This window comes from Cyprinus carpio, chromosome B6, assembly GCF_018340385.1.
Source record: "Cyprinus carpio isolate SPL01 chromosome B6, ASM1834038v1, whole genome shotgun sequence".
In the NCBI taxonomy this organism is placed as follows: domain Eukaryota; kingdom Metazoa; phylum Chordata; class Actinopteri; order Cypriniformes; family Cyprinidae; genus Cyprinus; species Cyprinus carpio.
Window position 1 is genome coordinate 8,201,497 of NC_056602.1, and position 19,059 is coordinate 8,220,555.

The 19,059-nt window shown below is 37.3% G+C and overlaps 1 pseudogene; it reads left to right on the forward strand.

Annotated features, from left to right (window-relative positions):
* The first annotated feature begins 196 nt into the window (after positions 1–196).
* LOC122137596 lies at positions 197–13,753 on the forward strand (annotated as a pseudogene).
* The last annotated feature ends 5,306 nt before the right edge of the window (positions 13,754–19,059 follow it).

Consider the following 19,059-nt stretch of genomic DNA (forward strand, 5'->3'; position numbering starts at 1 on the left):
TTCAATTGTGTTTAGTTTTTAACAAAAAAAATATTTCGTTAATATTCCATTTTATTAACTGTTTCTTGCACTGAACCCAGTGACAGATCATTACCAAGTACTTACTATTTGCTGCTCGGCAGCGCCTTAACTGGCGGTGTAAAGGAACGTCAATCTCAGCGCAGTGAAGAGTGGGAGGGCTTAGCCGACGAGCAGTGCTGCGGTGTCGCTTTTGACAAATCAGTGACGCAGTGAACGTACGGCTACGGAAGGCTGGTGAAACACGAGTGCGTCAATTTTTCGGGTTCACAATCTTCAGTATAGACCTGGCACTAAAAAACGAGGCGGAGTCTTATTCATCGTGGTGGTTTGTGATGTATGAATGGATAGTTGACGGATTATCGTCGCTCTTCGTGCCTTTTTCTAGTGAGAAATCCGCAGCCTGGCCTAGTGAGCACAGTAACGGTGTAACGTTAGATCGAGCCGCGGGCACAGACGCGCAGCGGCTGGAGAACAGCAGGCCCGCCAAACGCAACTATCAGAGGTGTGGTATTTGTCCTTTTGTATTCCTCGTTTTTGAATAACCATAATTACTGTTGGATTCTGTTTTAATTAACGCAGAGAGTCTTGTATTTTTCTGGTGTCAGTTTGTTTACATGAACAATAGGCAGTGTAGCATGTTGTATTTGTCTATGGGGGCAAAAATCAGTCCAATGTAAACAATTCGTCAATAGACGATCTACTTTTAGCAAACAGTGCTAAAAGTATTTTAGTATTGTCTTTAAATTAATAGGAATCCGTTAAACATAAAGTTAACTTACGAAATGTTTGTTGTGATTATTTATTAGTTATTTGTGATTTGAAAATGTTTTAAGGTGTTTATATGGCTATATGAATGTTAAGAAAGCCATGTGATTAAGTTTTTGTTTTGGTTTGATGATTTATTTTAAAGATCTTAAAGACTTGCTGAAAATGTACTCCCCCTCAGACCATCCAAGATCTAAATGAGTTTGTTTCTACATTGGAAGAGATTTAGAGAAATTTAGCAGTACATCACTTGCTCACCTGTAGACCTCTGAAGTGAATGGGTGCCATCAGAATGAGAGTTCAAACAGCTGATAAAACCATCACAGAAATCCACAAGTCATCCATGTCTTGTGAAGTGATAAGCAGTGTGTTTGTAATGAACAAATGCATCATCAAGTCATTAATAATCAATAGGTCAATAATAACAATTTCTCCAGTGAATACATACTGTTGTCCTCTCACATTACAATACACTGACATATTTGTTTAGAACTGTTTTGGACTGTTTTAACTTGTAAATTGTGCCTGATCTGTGCATGTTACTCACTTGATTCAGACAAAATGACTTTTTTACTGGATAGAGCTGTATTATGGATAGAGGACTCATATGTTAGCTAGAAGCAGTAGTTTGACGTTCTTACAAACACGCAGCTTTTTACTTCACAAGAAATTAATTGATGGACCTGAGTTGTGTGGATTACTTGTGTATTATTTTCACGTTTTATCAGCTGTTTTGACTCTCATTCTGACGGCACCCATTTACTACAGAGGTTCCATTGGTAAGCAAGTGAGGGTAATGTAAATTTTCTCCAAATTTGTTCTGATGAACAAAACTCCTCTACATCTTTGAAGGCCTGAAGGTGAGTAAATTTTAATTTTTGAGTCAACTAGTCCTTTGATGCATCTGATGCACTGACTTGAAGTGTTTCATTTTCTCATGGGTTGCAGTGGTGTACTCAGCTGATTGTGTGACCGAATATCCAGAGGTCAAAAGAGCAAGACATGGTAAATATTTAGATTAGCTCATCCATGTTAACAGTAGTGCCTAACTGACATTTCTCAGTCACCTACCATCAAGCCTTTTATTCATATGTCTGTCATCTTTCTACAGATGTGATCATCAGGGTTGTCAAGAAGACTTTTGCAGGGATTGCAGGGCTGTTCCGATCAAAACACCACAGAAAGGCAGAACATGAAAGCAGAAAGCCTTTACAGAGGTATGTTTATATAATCACTACTAAGCACTTGTAAATGCATGCATTGTTTGTACAGCCTTGGTTTCATGCATTGTGTCTTGTTTTGCTCACTGGTGGCTCAGGTTGGCAGGGTTGCCTTTATGGGTATTGATGACATACACATCAACAGCCTGAGTTCATGGATTGAGAGTGACAGGATGGGTGAGTGTGATCTCACTGCCCCATGTGTCTTTGTGATCTGGTAAAAATTTGACAGACATGCATTACTGCTCAACTTTGGGGTCAGTTAGATTGTTGTTGTTGTTGTTGTTTGGAACTTTATATTCATTGCAGAAAAAAAATGTACAAACAAAATTTTTAAATGGTAGGGCACTGTGACATAAAGCTTATTTTATACCTATCTACAGTCTGTGAGTTTATTAATGATTTACAATTATCTCTCTTCAGATAAACATATAGAAAATTGGACTTAAAAGTAAAGAAAGAACAGCAGCCAATGTCCACACACAACCCCCAGGCATTATGGAAACCTGAGTAAGTATCATTTAGTCATATTTTCCACTATTTGAGCTGTTTCTTTAGTCTTCTCAAAGTCTTCTCAAAGCTTTTGTCATTTGTCACCTTATTAATGGTTACATTTTCTGATGGGATGAATATAAAGTTGTAATGACTAAATTTTTACATGATTAAAGGAGAGATTGTAAATTTCTGTTTGTATAAAAAGAGCAACATGTGATCTTCAGTTTTCCCACATCACATGATGCACACAGGATATGGACATAATTTAAGCCACACAACAAACACTCAGCTATAACGAAGAGTCATGCTTTTATGCAAACAATAAGTGTTTATTAAAACCAAATATGCACAATATTTAGTTTAAAACAAGGTCATGGTTTTCTTCCCTATTCCTTTTCTATCATTGTATTGAAGAAAGCAAACTGGTCACAAATTACTAACGGCAGTATCTTTGTTTGTTTACTTATGTACTGTTGTGTACATTGCTGTCAGTGAGCAAAGAATGAACTGCCTCTAAACGTCTTTACACATTAATAATCAAAAGCTTTTTTTTTTTCTGACATTAGTAAGCAAACCTTACCTATCAAATGAAGTATTAAACAGAATATACTATAACAGTATTTCAAGTTCTATTTTGATACCACAACCAGAGATACTTCTGCTTTGTAACTGTAATCCATGTTCTGGATGGTTGCTGATAGTAAAAGGATTTGTCCTTTCGACGAAAGGTGCTAATTGATTTTATTGTTTAGTAGATATAGCGACGCTCAGAGCGTCAGATGCATGTTGTTTCCAAACCCGTAAGACCTCCGTTCATCTTCGGAACACAGTTTAAGATTTTTTAGATTTATTTCGAGAGCTTTCTTGTTCCTCCATTGAAAATGTATGTACGGTATACTGTCCACGTCCAGAAAGGTAATAAAAACATCTTCAAAGTAGTCCATGTGACATCAGAGGTTCCGTTAGAATTTTTGAAGCATCGAAAATACATTTTGGTCCAAAAATATCAAAAACTACGACTTTATCAGCATTGACTTCTCTCCCGGGTCTGTTATGAGCGCGTTCACCTCACATCCGGTTCGCGAACGAATCACTCTATGTAACCGGATCTTCTTGAACCAGTTCACCACATAGAACTGAATCGTTTGAAAGGGTTCGCGTCAACAATAAGCATTAATCCACAAATGACTTAAGCTGTTAACTTTTTTTAACATGGCTGACACTCCCTCTGAGTTCAAATAAACTAATATCCCGGAGTAATTCATTTACTCAAACAGTATACTGACTGAACTGCTGACCGAGCCAGATAACGAACGAAAGATTGACTCGTTCTCGAGTCAAGAACCGTTTCTGTCGGACGCGTCCGATTCGAGAACCGAGGAGCCTGATGATACTGCGCATGCGTGATTCAGCGTGAAGCAGACTGACACACAGCGCGTCTGAACTGAACTGGTTCTTTTGATGATGATTCTGAACCGATTCTGTGCTAATGTTATGAGCGCGGGGTAAACCGAAGGCTTGAATCAAGGCCATCATCGCCAATGAAGTCATTACGTCGAGCGCAAAAAGAACTGGTGAACCGTTTTCGGCAACCGGTTTATTGAATCGAACTGTCAGAAAGAACCGGTTTGCGGAAAAGAACAGCACTTCCCATCACTACCGGTGATCCGAAAACCGATGCAACCGGTTCTTGACTCGGGAACGAGTCAATCTTTCGTTCGTTATCTGGCTCGGCTCGTGTTCATGTTCAGTTCTCTCTTCACAGCAGTTCAGTCAGTGTACTGTTTGAGTAAATGAATTACTCCGGGATATTGGTTTATTTGAACTCAGAGGGAGTGTCAGCCATGTTAAAAAAGTTAACAGCTTAAGTCACTCTGTGGATTAATGCTTATTGTAGACGGAAACCGTTTCAAACGATTCAGTTCGATTAGGTGAACTGGTTCAAGAAGATCCGGTTACATCGAGTGATTCGTTCGCGAACCGGATATCACTAAACTGCAGTGCTGTGAACGCGCTCACAACAGACCCGGAGGGAGAAGACCATGCTGAATAAAGTCGTAGTTTTTGCTATTTTTGGACCAAAATGTATTTTCAATGCTTCAAAAAATTCTAACGGACCCCTGATGCCACATGGACTACTTTGAAGATGTTTTTATTACCTTTCTGGACGTGGACAGTATACCGTACATACATTCTCAATGGAGAGGGACTGAAAGCTCTCGGACTAAATCTAAAATATCTTAAACTGTGTTCCGAAGATGAACGGAGGTCTCACGGGTTTGGAACGACATGAGGGTGAGTCATTAATGACATCATTTTAATTTTTAGGTGACCTATCCCTTTTAACGTCTGTGTATTTATCTCCTTGAGCAGTGGAGCAATGCTGTGTACAAGGGAAGCCAGGACAAAGGCAGGGAGGTGCGCAGATCCTTGAAGCTAGTGCCGTCTTGCACTGCCCACGGGCTAAGCACAAGACCGGCTGAGATGGAGCATCCGAGCCGCGCACACAAACCTTGCCTGACCGTGGAGGAGGTAGGAAAACTGATTTTTAATTTACTTGAAACTTAATGCCTTTATGTCTGTGATTTCCTGAGCATCTGTCTTTTGAGTAGGCACTGAGAGAGAGCGATCGAGAGCATTACAGGAAGCTGGTAGAGATGGCGTCAGAGAAATACTCAAAGAGCAAACCATTGCCGTTTGGACGGATGAAGCCTCCAATGTAAGTGCCTGAGCCCTTCGAACACTTTTAAAAAATCAGTGTAGCATGGCTAGAGAAAGTTAATGCTATGTTCATTAAAATGTTTAGCACAACTTTCTCCCTTGAATAGACACACAGGCAAATGGACACACCTCCATCAGTCGCAGTATGACTTGAGCAGACCTGCTACAGTCAGAGGTGAGCCTAATTACACCCACTGCTTTTTCTTTTGTGCTGTTTTTCCTGTAACTATTTGAAATGATTTTAAACTTTTGATGTGTTTGCTTCCATTTTTAAATAACCGTCAAATCAAATTTTCCATTTTTGCCTTCAGCCATATCTAATATGTCTGTGTGGCGGGATCCACTGATGCAGGCTAAAAAACAGGTAACACTTTAAACTAGATTCAAAAAGCATTATTGATTAATAAATGCATATGTTCATTTTTTGATTTTAAATGTATTTATTTTTAAATCCGTTATAGAACACTAGATGTTAATCGAAGCACTCCAGCAAGTGACATCAAGGAAGGAGCCTTGGTTAATCAAACTGCAAGAAAAATTGTAAGTGCTTGTGATTTCTACAGATGAACACAGTATTAAAATATTAATCTGAAGATGTTATTCATTTATTTTAAATCAGAGATTGAATGTTTTGTGAAAACAGTGTTCTGTGGTTTTATTATGTAGGGTTTTATTATTATTATTATTATTATTATTATTATTAGTAGTCTAGTTTTGTAATTTTTTCTTTTCCTCTCTTCCTCGCCCTCTGTCCAGGCTGTAGATGTGGATCTGTCAGCTGAGGTTGAAGCCAGGTTGAATCTTAAGGAGAAAGAAATTTGTTGCAGGACCTTCGCTACCTTCCAGATCTGAACTGATTACAGATACAGTGAGGCGCGGTGAGGAGGAGTTTCCCAGACTGACCAAGGTTAGTGTCTCAAACAAAATCCAGTCCTTTCGTAACTGTTATTATACCATGCTCTGTCTGGTTGTTGCTTGTTTAGCAGCGTTTAAGATATATTTTATAGATGGAATGCACATGGAAGATTTCTGTATTAATTTAGAATTTGGCATATTTTTGATTATAATGGTCACATAAACATGTTTATGAGACATGTTAAAGAGAATGCAGGTCTTATTTTTCTTTGGGTATTAGTGAATGCCATGTAAATAGGGATATGCCAATATCTGTGAAATGTGTGAACCTCTTTTTTTTTTATATAAAGACTTTTTTTTTTTTTTCTTCTCATTTACAGTTTCAGGCAAATTTGTTCCTTTCCTTCTGCTTTGACTCACAAGTATTGTCTTTGTATCATGTAACAGAGATGCAGCAGGAAGTGAGTGTGTGCTATTGCTCAAACTGATCCAAACCTGGTTCTGTGCAGTGGCGTTCAAACTGCGTATCAACCCAGGGATCTGGCAACCCTGCAAGAGGCAACTGGCTCAACGATGAGGGTAGCATCATTTTAAAAGTCCTCTTAGGAATGTCTAGACTATATTGGTACCATTACTGGATAAACTATGTTTACATTCTTAGTATTGGCTATATATGATATTATAATAGTTGATGGTATTGTTTAGCAATACTTTTGTTTGCCATCATGTAATGCCTCTGTTTAAAGGTCATAGTTTAAAAAAACGTAATAATATGAATGACAATGTCAAATAGTCTTTAGGCAAATTTCAACGTAATGTTGTTATTATTTCATAGTGTACTTGATAAAGTGTTCAAATATACTTCTAGGTGTTGTGGTCTATTTTTCTTATGTACTCTTAAATATCATAATATTTATATATAATTTGTATATGATTGTTGTATAGGAAAAATATTAATATTTATTTAACTTTTGCGCAAAATAGCATCAATTTTTTAATGAACGACTATTTAATTGGTGTACTCGGCGCCAGATCAACATCGAAATGGAACTATTATTGTTTCCTTTGGGGGGTTTAGGTCTTTCAAAGTTCTTACAAATCAGAATGCTGTGTCATGGTAATAAACTCCACCCAAAAAAATCTGACCTCTAATAAACCAATATAATTATACTTACATTGATCAAATAATAATACATCAAATTGACCCTGTCACGTTCAGGTGATCAACTTCTAATGAATCTCGTGATGTTCCCGCAGTGAGCAGGAATTAGGGGGGCAGGAAGGTCCTACTCTTTCAGTACCTTCGCCCTTTCCCTAAGTTGCATAGCGCGCTGGACATGCTGCAGTACGGCGGTGGACTAAGGCTGTAGACCTCTCCCTGATATGACGATCATTCTGGTTCCCCCCTTCAGCAGCTTGGGTGTTCACTGGTCCGTTTGTTTGTGAGTATATAAGACTCTGTTCACTGGAATTTCAAACATTAGAAACACCTAGAAGCTTGAACAGTTCCTGTGTGGGCTAACAAGTAGAAAAAGAACAAGCATTTATGTGTTTGGTGCTTGATGAACAGTTTTACTGGATTGGGGTTGATTGGCTTCAGTGTAGCAAAATAAAAAAACGCTTTTTTTTAGGAATTCACATGTGTATGTGTTTATGAGGTGCTGATTTTGTGCGTAATGTAATTCTTTTCAACTTTTAACCATGGTAGGTTGTTGACTTCAAATCAAAGTCTGTACGATCATCTGATTCCTGTCAAGTCTATGACTCTGCAACACTGATTTTGAAGTGATAATGTGTAACGTAATAACATAATTATATAGGTAAATAATGTCATCATATGGAATATACTGTGCTGCATGTACTGTGTGCTAAAATGAAGGGTGTGTAATTTTGCTTTTTGTGCGGATGAGGTTAAGTGTATGCGTGTTGAAGTTAGCGCTTATAGTTTTGTTTTTTCAAGGGGACTGTGCTTTGGTTATATTATTATCCTAATACCTGTTCTGTCCAATTATGCTTTATCTGAAAGGGATTTCAAGGTGAAGAAGGGCAAAGATTGACACGCCCGCAAAGTGGGATCTTGAGCAGCTCTACGCACCTTCTGTAAGCACATGTATAATTATAAAAAATCTTACAAGAACAGTAAAGGGGAATGTCAACAGGACCAAAGATATTAACACCCGGTGTTTTTCAGTATTACCACAATTCAAAAACAATTTAAGGTGCCCCTATTCGCGGTAATGAAAGGTTCATATTTTGGTCCCCAACAACAGGTTGAAATGCATGCAAGATCAAAAAAACACTTTCATTGTCTAATAATATGCATTTATTTTTACCTAACTTGCTCAATGACTCCCAGACGGTTCCCCTTTAAGATTAATTTTTCCCAAACCCCTCCTTTGCGTGATGCCAATCTCGCGCGGTGATTGTGGTCCGATTGGTCTTATTTTCATTTCATCATGCTTGCAATGTCTGATAAAGCAGCATTTGTGAGCAGTGCTGCTTTTGTGTGCTGTGTTACCGGGAAACCGCTATTTTACCACTCTTATCTGAGTGGCAAAGAATGTGTATTTGCATATTCATTCGGTCAATGCTAAAAGACCAACAAGATTGGGAGGGCAATATGCTAATTTTCATGTTGACTTCAACATGAAACGCTTTGAGATTCGTTTTAAAACGCGACTCTCGCCGATGATTCAGAATCGACTTTTCTCTTTTGAGAGACAAGAACTTTATACACTGTGCGCTTTCAGATTTAAAGGGGTGCTGTATGCTTTTTTTCAGCTCTTTTCAACTCTACAGTTAGTCTGTAATGTTGCTGTTTGAGCATAAAAAAAAGATCTGCTGAGTTACAAAGTCTCAAAGTCAATTCAAAAGGAGATATTTTATTTAACAGAAATCACATTTCAAAAACTACAACGAATGACTCGGTTTGGACTACAAACGCATATTTTCGAGCGAATGTATGGGACGAGACCTGGTTGAGCTGCACTAGAGAATGCAATGAGTGTTATTACTATGTTGGAGACACGCGCTAGCTTTCCCCAGGGCAGACAGAAAGCTTAGAGTGGTTACAATCATCCGGGTTTAAATCGCGGTCAGATTGATTTGATTTTGACTCAATATTTACACAAACTCAGCGAAGGCGGGCAAGCAAGTGAGGAGGGTATGGCTATTTCCGACCAGGCGTCGAAAGTGCTACTCAATCCCTGTACATACTGGGCCCAGCTAACCAATCCCACAACGCCTGGAGCTGGGCGCCAGCTAACCCAGTACAGCTCATTTTAGGTATTTCAAGAAGGCGGGCCTTCATTTTGGTAAGCAGGAACTTCTTCAGCAGCGCTGGGAAGGGGTGTTGTAAAATGTAAAATACGTGGAAAATATTTTTTCAACAACCTAGTGTAGAGAGCCTTTTTGTATTACACACTCCAAAACAAAATCAAGCATTTGATTGCGTATGTTACGGCTTTTTACTGGCTGAATGCGCTTGCTGTGATACTTACGCGGAAACTGTTAGTCCAGTGCCGGCTGTGTGGTGGGAGCATTCGGCGGCAGTAGTTCCCCAGCGGTCATTGATGCCCCCTCTCCCTGCAGGCCATGGCGTGGCAAAAAAATCCTTTTAGTTATTATTTTTAATATTAAATGTTCCATTTAAACTTAAATTAAAATTCAAAATAAAAAGAAATGGGGAAAATGCATAATTTTTTGTTGTTCATAGCCCCGCGTTACTAGGCTCTCGTCGCATAGTGAGGAGATGCTTATTGGTGCCGAGTAAACTTGTTACATTTTAGTTGCAGCTGTAGCATAAAATCCATTTCCTAAGTGAAGAGAACAGTTTGTCGTCTATATTATATAGACAGTTGTTAGCAACTCTAATTTAAAAAAGCAGGTGAATTGTTGATGAATGTTTGTGGGTTCCTGGCATTTCTGTGTTTTTTATGCTTGGCTGTCTGTAAGATGGGCTATATATCATTTCTGCTTGGTGCGTGCATAAACTGCTAAGAGGAGTGTAACTTAGGTTTAAAAACAAAGTATTAGCATAAAGTAATAGCAGAATATGCATTGTTTTTGTCCTTATTTATTTTGTTTAGAAAAGTATGGTCCTTTGAATATTTAAAGTCCTTGGAAGCCCTAGAAAAAACGGTGTTTTAAAGAAATTATTTTATTTATTTGAAGCACACTTTGTATTTTCTGTATTTTTTATTTTTCCATTTCCTGTGTATTTTGTTTATCTTTACCTATTTCTCAAGTTCCCAAAAATTTGCATTCTCATAAAATCAAAAACTAAAAAAATCAGTTAAACCCCTTATACCTCGTGTGAGTGGTTCATTGTTGATTCTGACATCACTTATTCTCTGCGAAGCTGAATTTTAGTCTTCTTGATTCAATTGGTCCACTCTGCATAGACATTTGTATGATGATGTCCAACTCGTTTTATGAAGAAAAAAGCCTTAGAAGTTTTCAGAAACATCTATACCTAAAAACTTTGTCTGATGGGGGACTTTTTTTGCCGGTTTTTCAAAGCTTCAAACTGATTCAGTTTTTTTTTTTTTTTTTTTTTTTTTTTTTTTTTTTTTGTCGTCAATTATTTGGTATAAATTATTTAAGTATAGCTATTCATTGCTATTCATTGCCTATTTTATGTTTTTTTATTTAGCCTCATATTATATTTGTATATTATTATTTTCTGTCCTGTTCTGTTGTTTAGGCTATCTGTTCTGGGCCGGTGTCCGATATCGATGTAGCCTAGCCTGTCTTTAGCTCTTAAAAGCGCTCTACATGCAGCAAGGTTATGAACGCAGCGCGAATTCCTCGTACAAGCTTCCCAAAAATGCACATGTTCCCAAAAATGTAGGCTACTGAACTCGTAGAGAACGCGAGAATAGAAGTTACATTTTGCTGGCTATGACGATGCTGAACTAGGCTATACTAACCTTATATGGAATCATTATTCTCTGAACGCTTAACCTAACAATCGGTCATCTTTTGTGTGTATTAGGAATCAAGACAGGTAAAAAAAAAAAAAAAAAAAAAAATTATATAGTATATATCTCTATATAGATAGATCATTGGAGCTAACATTCTAGGGTAGAAATGTCATTCTATTTAGATCATTGGAGCCGTGATCCGTCCCCAAAACAGCAAATTTCAGCTTGTCTTCTGTTCCTCTTTTTAGATAAAACCTATATAGATTCTATATATAGATCTTTCAGTATTTAGGTCTGGATTTCCATGCTACTATGATGTTGCCAATGCGCCAAAAAATATTTATCAAACGACAGTGCCCTCCCGCCGATGATCCAATGCCCCCCTCCAGTAGAGATCTGCTCTGGACGCCGACTCTGTGTTGATCACTGACCATTACCGCGATGCTTGTTTGTTTTACATTTATCAGATCGCTTTATCCAAAGTGACTCCACTTGCTGTGCATTCAGGCTATAAATTTTTTTTTACCTAACATGTGTTTCCTGAGAATCAAACCCACACAACCTTTTGGCTGCTAACGCAATGCTCTACCACACCTAGCCAATAGGAACACTATGCTCAGCTATGCATGTTCCCCATCTACTCCCTGCTGGAATTTTTGAATCGCCCCTCACGAAACATTCTAATATTGCATTTAATTTTAGCCCATCATGTCCCCTCGCTTATCAATCTGTGAGGTATTTAAAATCCCTTTTGAGAATAAGCGGTAGCGGTTCCTACTCTCATTGTCAATGAGCTGCAAGCGGCCTATCTGTTAAGGAGCAAACTCCTCCAACATCTTGTCAGTCTTCTCCTTACTTTTGACCCATGATCAGTCAGTCTGAAACTCATGTTGGATGCCAGGAGTTGTTGTTGTTGTTGTTGTTGTTGTTGTTGTTTCCATGAAATTGGGCTGCTTTTAAACTGTTGCAATGGGTTGATTTTCCTAGTGGTTAAAGGTTTGAAATATTGCATAAATTACATTTGGTTGAAATGCTTGCACTGAAACATTTTTATGTTCTACATTGTAATAAAACTGGTAAATGCTTTTTTTTGGCCACACTAGTAGGAGCCATTTGAGCTGTGTTTATGATAAATGTGCATAACAGTGACTCACGTTTTTAGGGATGGAAATTAAATTTTTTATATTTGGGACATGGTAAATGGCGCTAATTTGGCGCTTTTTATTTTATTTTTTATTGCACTAGCATGGGCTTGGGATGCACAATTAAAAGGATGTAATAGTTGTGATCATTATTTTACCTTCCATGATCATTCACACTTGATCAAATCAAGTCAGATGTTTGTCATGAGAAGAGTTCCACAAAACAGCTATGGTTTGCAGAGAGTTATAAGAGTTGATGTTACAAATGCATCTTTGGAATATACTGTGTGTGAATTTCACATGTCCCAAAGTAGCTCGGATAGCTTTATTTTCCCTCCTCAATAAGTTTTGTATTGGGGTTACTTTGTTTATTGGTCTAATTCTTTTGTTTCTTGGGTTGCATTGGTTAGTCGCTTTCAGTTAATTATTTTGTGCTTTGTTCCCACCATTCTGAATTATGTTGTATTGGTAAGAAGTTATCACAAAGTTGGTCTGTTTTAGTTGTGCTACCTTACAATCAATATATAATAAATGTAAGTTAGTGTCGCCAATGTAACCAGTTAAAACTTGGAGTGGCGATGAGGTCTTAAAATGTATGGAATGAGTCTTAAAAAAGATCTTGTAAAAGGTATTAAATTTAACTCCTGATTGCTGTGTACCCTGTAGAGGGCACTTTAATATTTCAGGGTAAAAGCTTCAAGAACTCAGTGATCACTGACAGAGTTTAAAAATCAACATTGTTAAATAGATCCACAAGAGGGCACAACATAAATATAAATGGAACAGCACTATTTGCAAAAAAATGAGTCTGCATTTTGTTTTTAAATGTATTTTTATATTTTTAAATTAGGTTATATTTAATTTTTTTCTACTTTAATCTTAGTTTTAGTATTTTTTTTTTCTTCTATTTTTATGTCTGTATAGTTTTTACTCCTTTTTATTTATTTGCTTTAGTTTATTTAGTTTAGTATTTAAGTACTTCAAGCAACTGGCTTTTTAATACATTTTCAGTTTTTTATTTCAGTTCATGTTTATTTTATTCCAAGTAACAGAACATTTTGTATATGTGTGTGTGTGTGTAGTTTTACTTAAATATAATACCTCTTTTTTTGCATTTAATTGCATTTTTAAATTTGAAATTCGACCAATATTCCAAGTTCAAAATTTGGTAATTTTGACTGCTGTAGAAGAGCATTTCATTCTGTCAATCTGTCTTAATACTGTGGGGAGTTCAGCTCTGTTCTACCTTATTGTTTGTAGGAGATCCCAGCCTCAGCAGAAGAATGGTAGTGATTGTGTGGTGTGTCTAGGTGATGCAAATATGCTGATTATATCTCCCGAGGACGCAACCTCACATTCAGACAGGTACTTTGTGTATACACACACTAACACATGCATATTAATACATGTCTCAATAATACATGCATTTATCTCTCTCTCTCTCGGTCTCTCTCTCTCTCTCTCTAGAATCATATGCCGTATTTCAGGAAAGCTATGATCTGGGAGGTCCTCAACCAAAAGCTGCTGCAGTAGGAGCATTGGGAATGTCATACACTGACTGAATCAGATTGACCAAAGCACAGGACCACCATTCTTCTGTCCCTTCTGCTCTTTTTCACAGACATTTGTTTTATATTGGCCTGTTGCAAAAATTCCACCCCAATTTTTTCTAATAACAGACGGTGGATTGCTGGTTTGAGGCTGGTTTGTTTGCACTTCATGGCCAAAATCCTACTTCTACTTAATCCAAAACACTAGAAGCTACAAATATAGAGCAGAACACTGGACTTCCAGCTATGAATAGATTTCCTGATGCAGGTGCGAGCCTCATTTAGCATTTTGTTGTGAGGCTGGGAATTGCGTTCCGGTCCAAGAATGTAGTCTTATGGCCCGCTACTAGTTCTACATTGAAATCCTTCCAGCTCGCAAGCTAGCTGTTGATGTTCCTGTCATTTTGAAGTTACTATGGGGACTAAAGTTACAAAATGGACCTTATTTATTTTCAGTAGGGGTGTTCTTGGCGTGGGGGATGTTGGTTATGTATCTCTTTTTTACAAATGTGCTAGCCAAGGAATGATAAGAATATACTATTTTGTTTAGACGAAGATGATAAAGTGATGTATGCTCACTTAGTAAGTCGTAAGCACTTGTCTGATGTTTTTGGAAATCTACAATGTTACCTGATTAGTGTCCAGAGCATCCTAATAGCAAGGTTTGATGTGCATATGGCAATGATGATGCCTTGCACTGGAAAGCAACAGTATCTACAGATGGATCTCTCGTTTCTTTTGTGTCTCTAAATAGTCTGGCCTTCCAAGTTTGCCTGTTCCCAGAGCATCCTCATATATTTGAAAGCCATTAAAATTTTGTGGCTTCACACTTGTTTTCTGGAGCATCTGAACAAGCTTGTTTTCCTAATTATCTGTGTGTGGGGAAAGCAGCAGCAGAGCTTAACACAAGTAATACCTGAGGTTGGATGACTAGGAGAGGAATACGACAGTCTTGTTTTTTTAGAGTTCTATATATTCATAATCCTAATGGCTGTATTAGACATTAATATTGATCAGAACAGTGAGTTGTGCCAAGCGGACATTTTGGGTGGTTCATTTCGCAATATTCCTCTCTTATCCAGAAACACAGGATCAAAAGTGCTTTAGTTACGACGAGTAAAAAAAAGAGAAAAGATTCTATATTTATTTGTTCTTGGCTCTTCTGATTGAGTGCTGCATGTATATAGGTGGACTTGTCTATTGTGAGAGAATGGAAGTGTTTGGATTGGCAGTGGGTGTGAGCTAGTGAGTTCTGATGCAAGCTTTGATGCAACCAGTAAGAAAAGGCCCACTTTTTCTCTTTTGCCGTTTTTGTCATTAATGCCAGAATGTTGGTCGTACATTATTTTTGTAAGTAATAAAGATGTGAATTAAAATAAATGTCTTCTGTCTTCCATTGAGAAAGAAGTAAGTCCTTTACCTAATATTCAATTCAATTCTTCCAAGGTTTTTTGTTATAAAGCTTTTTCCGATACAAATCGTGCAAAGCAACTTTCAGAAATTAAGTTTCTACACTAGTTAGTAGTAGCTTATCAGTGGTGACTGTCAGTTTAGTGCATATGGCAGAAATGTACGGAAAAATCAATTAAAGAGGAATCAAACAGATGATTAACACTATTAACAGCAAGTAATATGTGGCAATCAAATTTGTAGCAAATTTGGGAGTTCTGTTATGTTGTTCAGGGTTATATACACTTATGAATAATATATCATAATAAATCATATAGCCTTATAAGGTTCAAATTCAGAGTTGTGAACATTTTAATGGCTACTTAAGTGCAATATACCAATTAAAAACTAAATTACAAAACATTGATGCTAATGTGGTCACACCACTGTTCAAATGTTTGGGGTGATGTTAGCTCGAAACGGAAATGGATAAATAAGTATGATCTGAATACAATTATGTATTCAGTGCCAGTAGTCGTAACTGTAGCAGACTTAAATCGCCATCAACTAATCGTTGTGTCAGGCGAACATCCAGTGTAATTGCATCAATCTAAGCATTCCGATTTTCTTAGCCACCAGAAAAGCATTTCTCACAGTACTGCTGTAGGAGCAGTAGCTAGATCGGCTCGTGTGAAAGCGACTCATGAACAGAATTTCAGAAACTAAGCACAACACACAGCACACTATCTTAAACAAGCAAACATCTAAGTCACGCAGAAACGAGGGGTAAGGGCACGTGAGCCTGGCTGAATGTGAAGACTGGTTAGAGACAACGGATGAAGTAAGAAAAGGAGTCGTTAACCCCTGAGGAATCCATCAGTGGTGATGGTGTTGGAATTGTGATCACGTGCTTCAGGGGTTGAATGGTGATGAAACTCCAAAGATTGTTATTCTGACTCAGTGGTGATTGGGAGAGTTATTAAAGAGTGAAGACGTGGCTGTAGTCAAATGCATGCGGATGCCAAGCTGTGCTCGGCCCGCAGAAGAGGGCAATGTGCTGAGAGAAGAGACTAGACGCAGCCTTTAAGTTCGTGGAGGGTACATCTCCAGGGGCTCAAAGAGCCAACGGTGTCTGAACTTTTTTGAGGGGAAAGTTTACAACTATTTGCTTCAAGTGGGATTTGCTATGTAAAATGGATTTGGGTGTGAGGAAAAAATCTTGAAGTTTAGAGTCTTTGAACTGTTAGAACACTACTATGTTGAATCGGTATCACATATAAGATACAGTCTCATGGAGATCATCAAAAGGGAATCATAGATGACTAAACTGGTATAAGTGAGGTTATATTAACTAGCTAGTGATTCTATCAGTAACACATGCTCAACAGTAAAAATACCAAAGACAATATCAAGAAAGTTAATAACGTAACGCAAAATGTCCTGGCGATCAGGAATATGTGGGAGGAGTTAGTTTTTATCTTATTATGTGGCCTTTTTCGGAGGGAGCATTAAAGGGGTCATATTGAGCAATGTAAATTTTTCCTTTCTCTGGAGTGGTACACGCTCTTGGTGTGTGGGGGTATAATATTTTTCTCAATAAAAAAAAAAAAAAAAAAAACTTTTTTTTTTCTTAAAAAAAAAAAATTCAAAACCGACGCAATCTTTTTTGTTTAAAGCGCTATATAAATAAAGATGACTTGACTTGACTTGACTATTTGTATAACGCTTTTTACAATACAAATCGTTGCAAAGCAACTTTACAGAAAATTAAGTTTTTACAATATTTAGTAGTAGCTTATCAGTGGTGACTCAGTTTATGTGCATATGGCAGAAATGTTCGGGAAAAATCTCACCTAAAGACATAATCAATCAAAACAGATCGGCGAACACTATTACTGAAAGCAATTATTATATTATGCAATCAAACTATGAAAAAATTTGGTAGTTCTGTATGTTGTTTCAGGGTTAATATACAATTATAATAATATATATATAATAATACTTATTAGCTACTAAAGGTCAAATTCAAAAGAAGTTGTGATAACCATTTTAAATCTGCTAATTAATGTGCCCAATTATGCAGCAATTAAAACCTAAATATCAAATCATGTGATGGCTAATTTGGTCTACACACCACTGTTCAAATGTTTGGGGGTGAATGTTAGCTCGAAGCTTGATGGATGATATAATTAATTATGATTGAATACAATTATTATATCAGCTGCCAGTAGTAACCTGTAGCAAGAATTAAATAAGCCATCAACTAATTCACTCCCCTTTGTCCAGCTTAACATCCAGTGTAATTTAATACATCAACTCTAAGAAATTCTATTTTCTTAGCCACAGAAAATGCATTTCTCACAGTACTGCTTTAGAGCATGTAGCTAGATCGGATCGTGAAAGAGAGACTCATGGCGAAAGAATTCCCCATTAACCAAGCACTAACACACAGAAACTAATCTAAACAAGCAAACATATAATCACTCAGAACCGAGGGAAGGGCAAGTGAGACTGGATGAATGAAACGGTTAGAGAAACGGATGAGAAGCTAAGAAAGGAGTCAGTTAACCACCTGGAGTGAATCCATCAGTGGTGATGGGTTGGAATTGTGATCACGATTCTTCCGGGTTTGGAATGGTGATGAACTCCAAAGATGTTATTCTGACTCAGTGGTGATTGGGAGAGTTTATTAAAGAGTGAAGACGTGGCTGTAGTCAAGGCCTGCTGGATGCAGCTGTGCTGGCCCAGCAGAAGATGGGAAGGTGATGAGAGAAGAGACTAGAAGCAAGCCTTTTAAGTTATGTGGAGGTCACATCTCAAGGGGATCAAAAAGCCAAAGGTGTCTTGAACTTTTTTTTTGAGGGGAAGGTTTACACCTATTTGTCTTCAAGTTGGGTATTTTGCATATGTAACTGGATTGGGCGTTGATGGAAAAAACTCTTGAAGTTAGAACTCTGAACTGTTAGAACACTAATATGTTGCATAGATATCAACATATAATATACAGTCTCATTTAGATCATCAAAAGGTGAATTCATAGATACCAAACATGGTATAAGGTGAGGTTATATTAACTAGCTAGTGATTCTATCATAACACATGCATACAACAGTAAAACAATACCAAAGACAATATACAAGAAAGTAATAATCGTGCACGCAAAAATGTCCTGGAGATAGGACATATGCATAGGGAAGGAGTTAGTTTTTATATTATTATGTGCCTTTTCGGAGGGAGCATTAAAGGGGTCATATGATGCAATTTAAATTTTTCCTTTCTCTTTGGAGTGGTACAAGCTCTTGGTGTGTGGGTGTATAATTAATTTTTTCTCAAAAAAAAAAAAAAAAAAAAAAGGGAAAAAAAAGAAAAAATTCAAACCATCATGTAAAAATTCAAAACTTAAGTTATTTTTTAATTGTAAACATGGTAAACAAACATGTAAAATATTTCAGTCAGCACATGAATTAGTGAATCCTTTAATTTTTGTTCTTGACATTCTAGTGTTTTTCATTTAAGATCTTGATATTCCATGCTACACAAAACAACAGATTAAGATATATTTTTCCATTAATCACACTATTCTGAATCATATTTAGGGCCAACAGGTGTCAAATAAGCAAACAAAGGGAACATTGCACTATCCTGCATTTCAGTTCACGTGCTCTCTGTAAACAGTTTCCATGGTGTCTGTTCAAGGGAGGACCATCTGTCAGAGAGAGAAGCACTCCTGCTCTGCGATCACATGGAGCTACAGGCTAATTTAATTGATAGGCCTGCTGAATTATTCAGGGTGGACAGCAAGTAGTCAAAACGTAGCAGCTGGTCTACATATGATGAAATACATATCTGCTCTAGCTTTTTGCCCCTAAATGGATCTGTTATCTTGTCCATTTGTATCTGGCTATGCAAAGCAACATCATCTTGCTATAAAACTGATATAAAATTCACATTAGGTAAAATATGTAAAAAAAGCAAA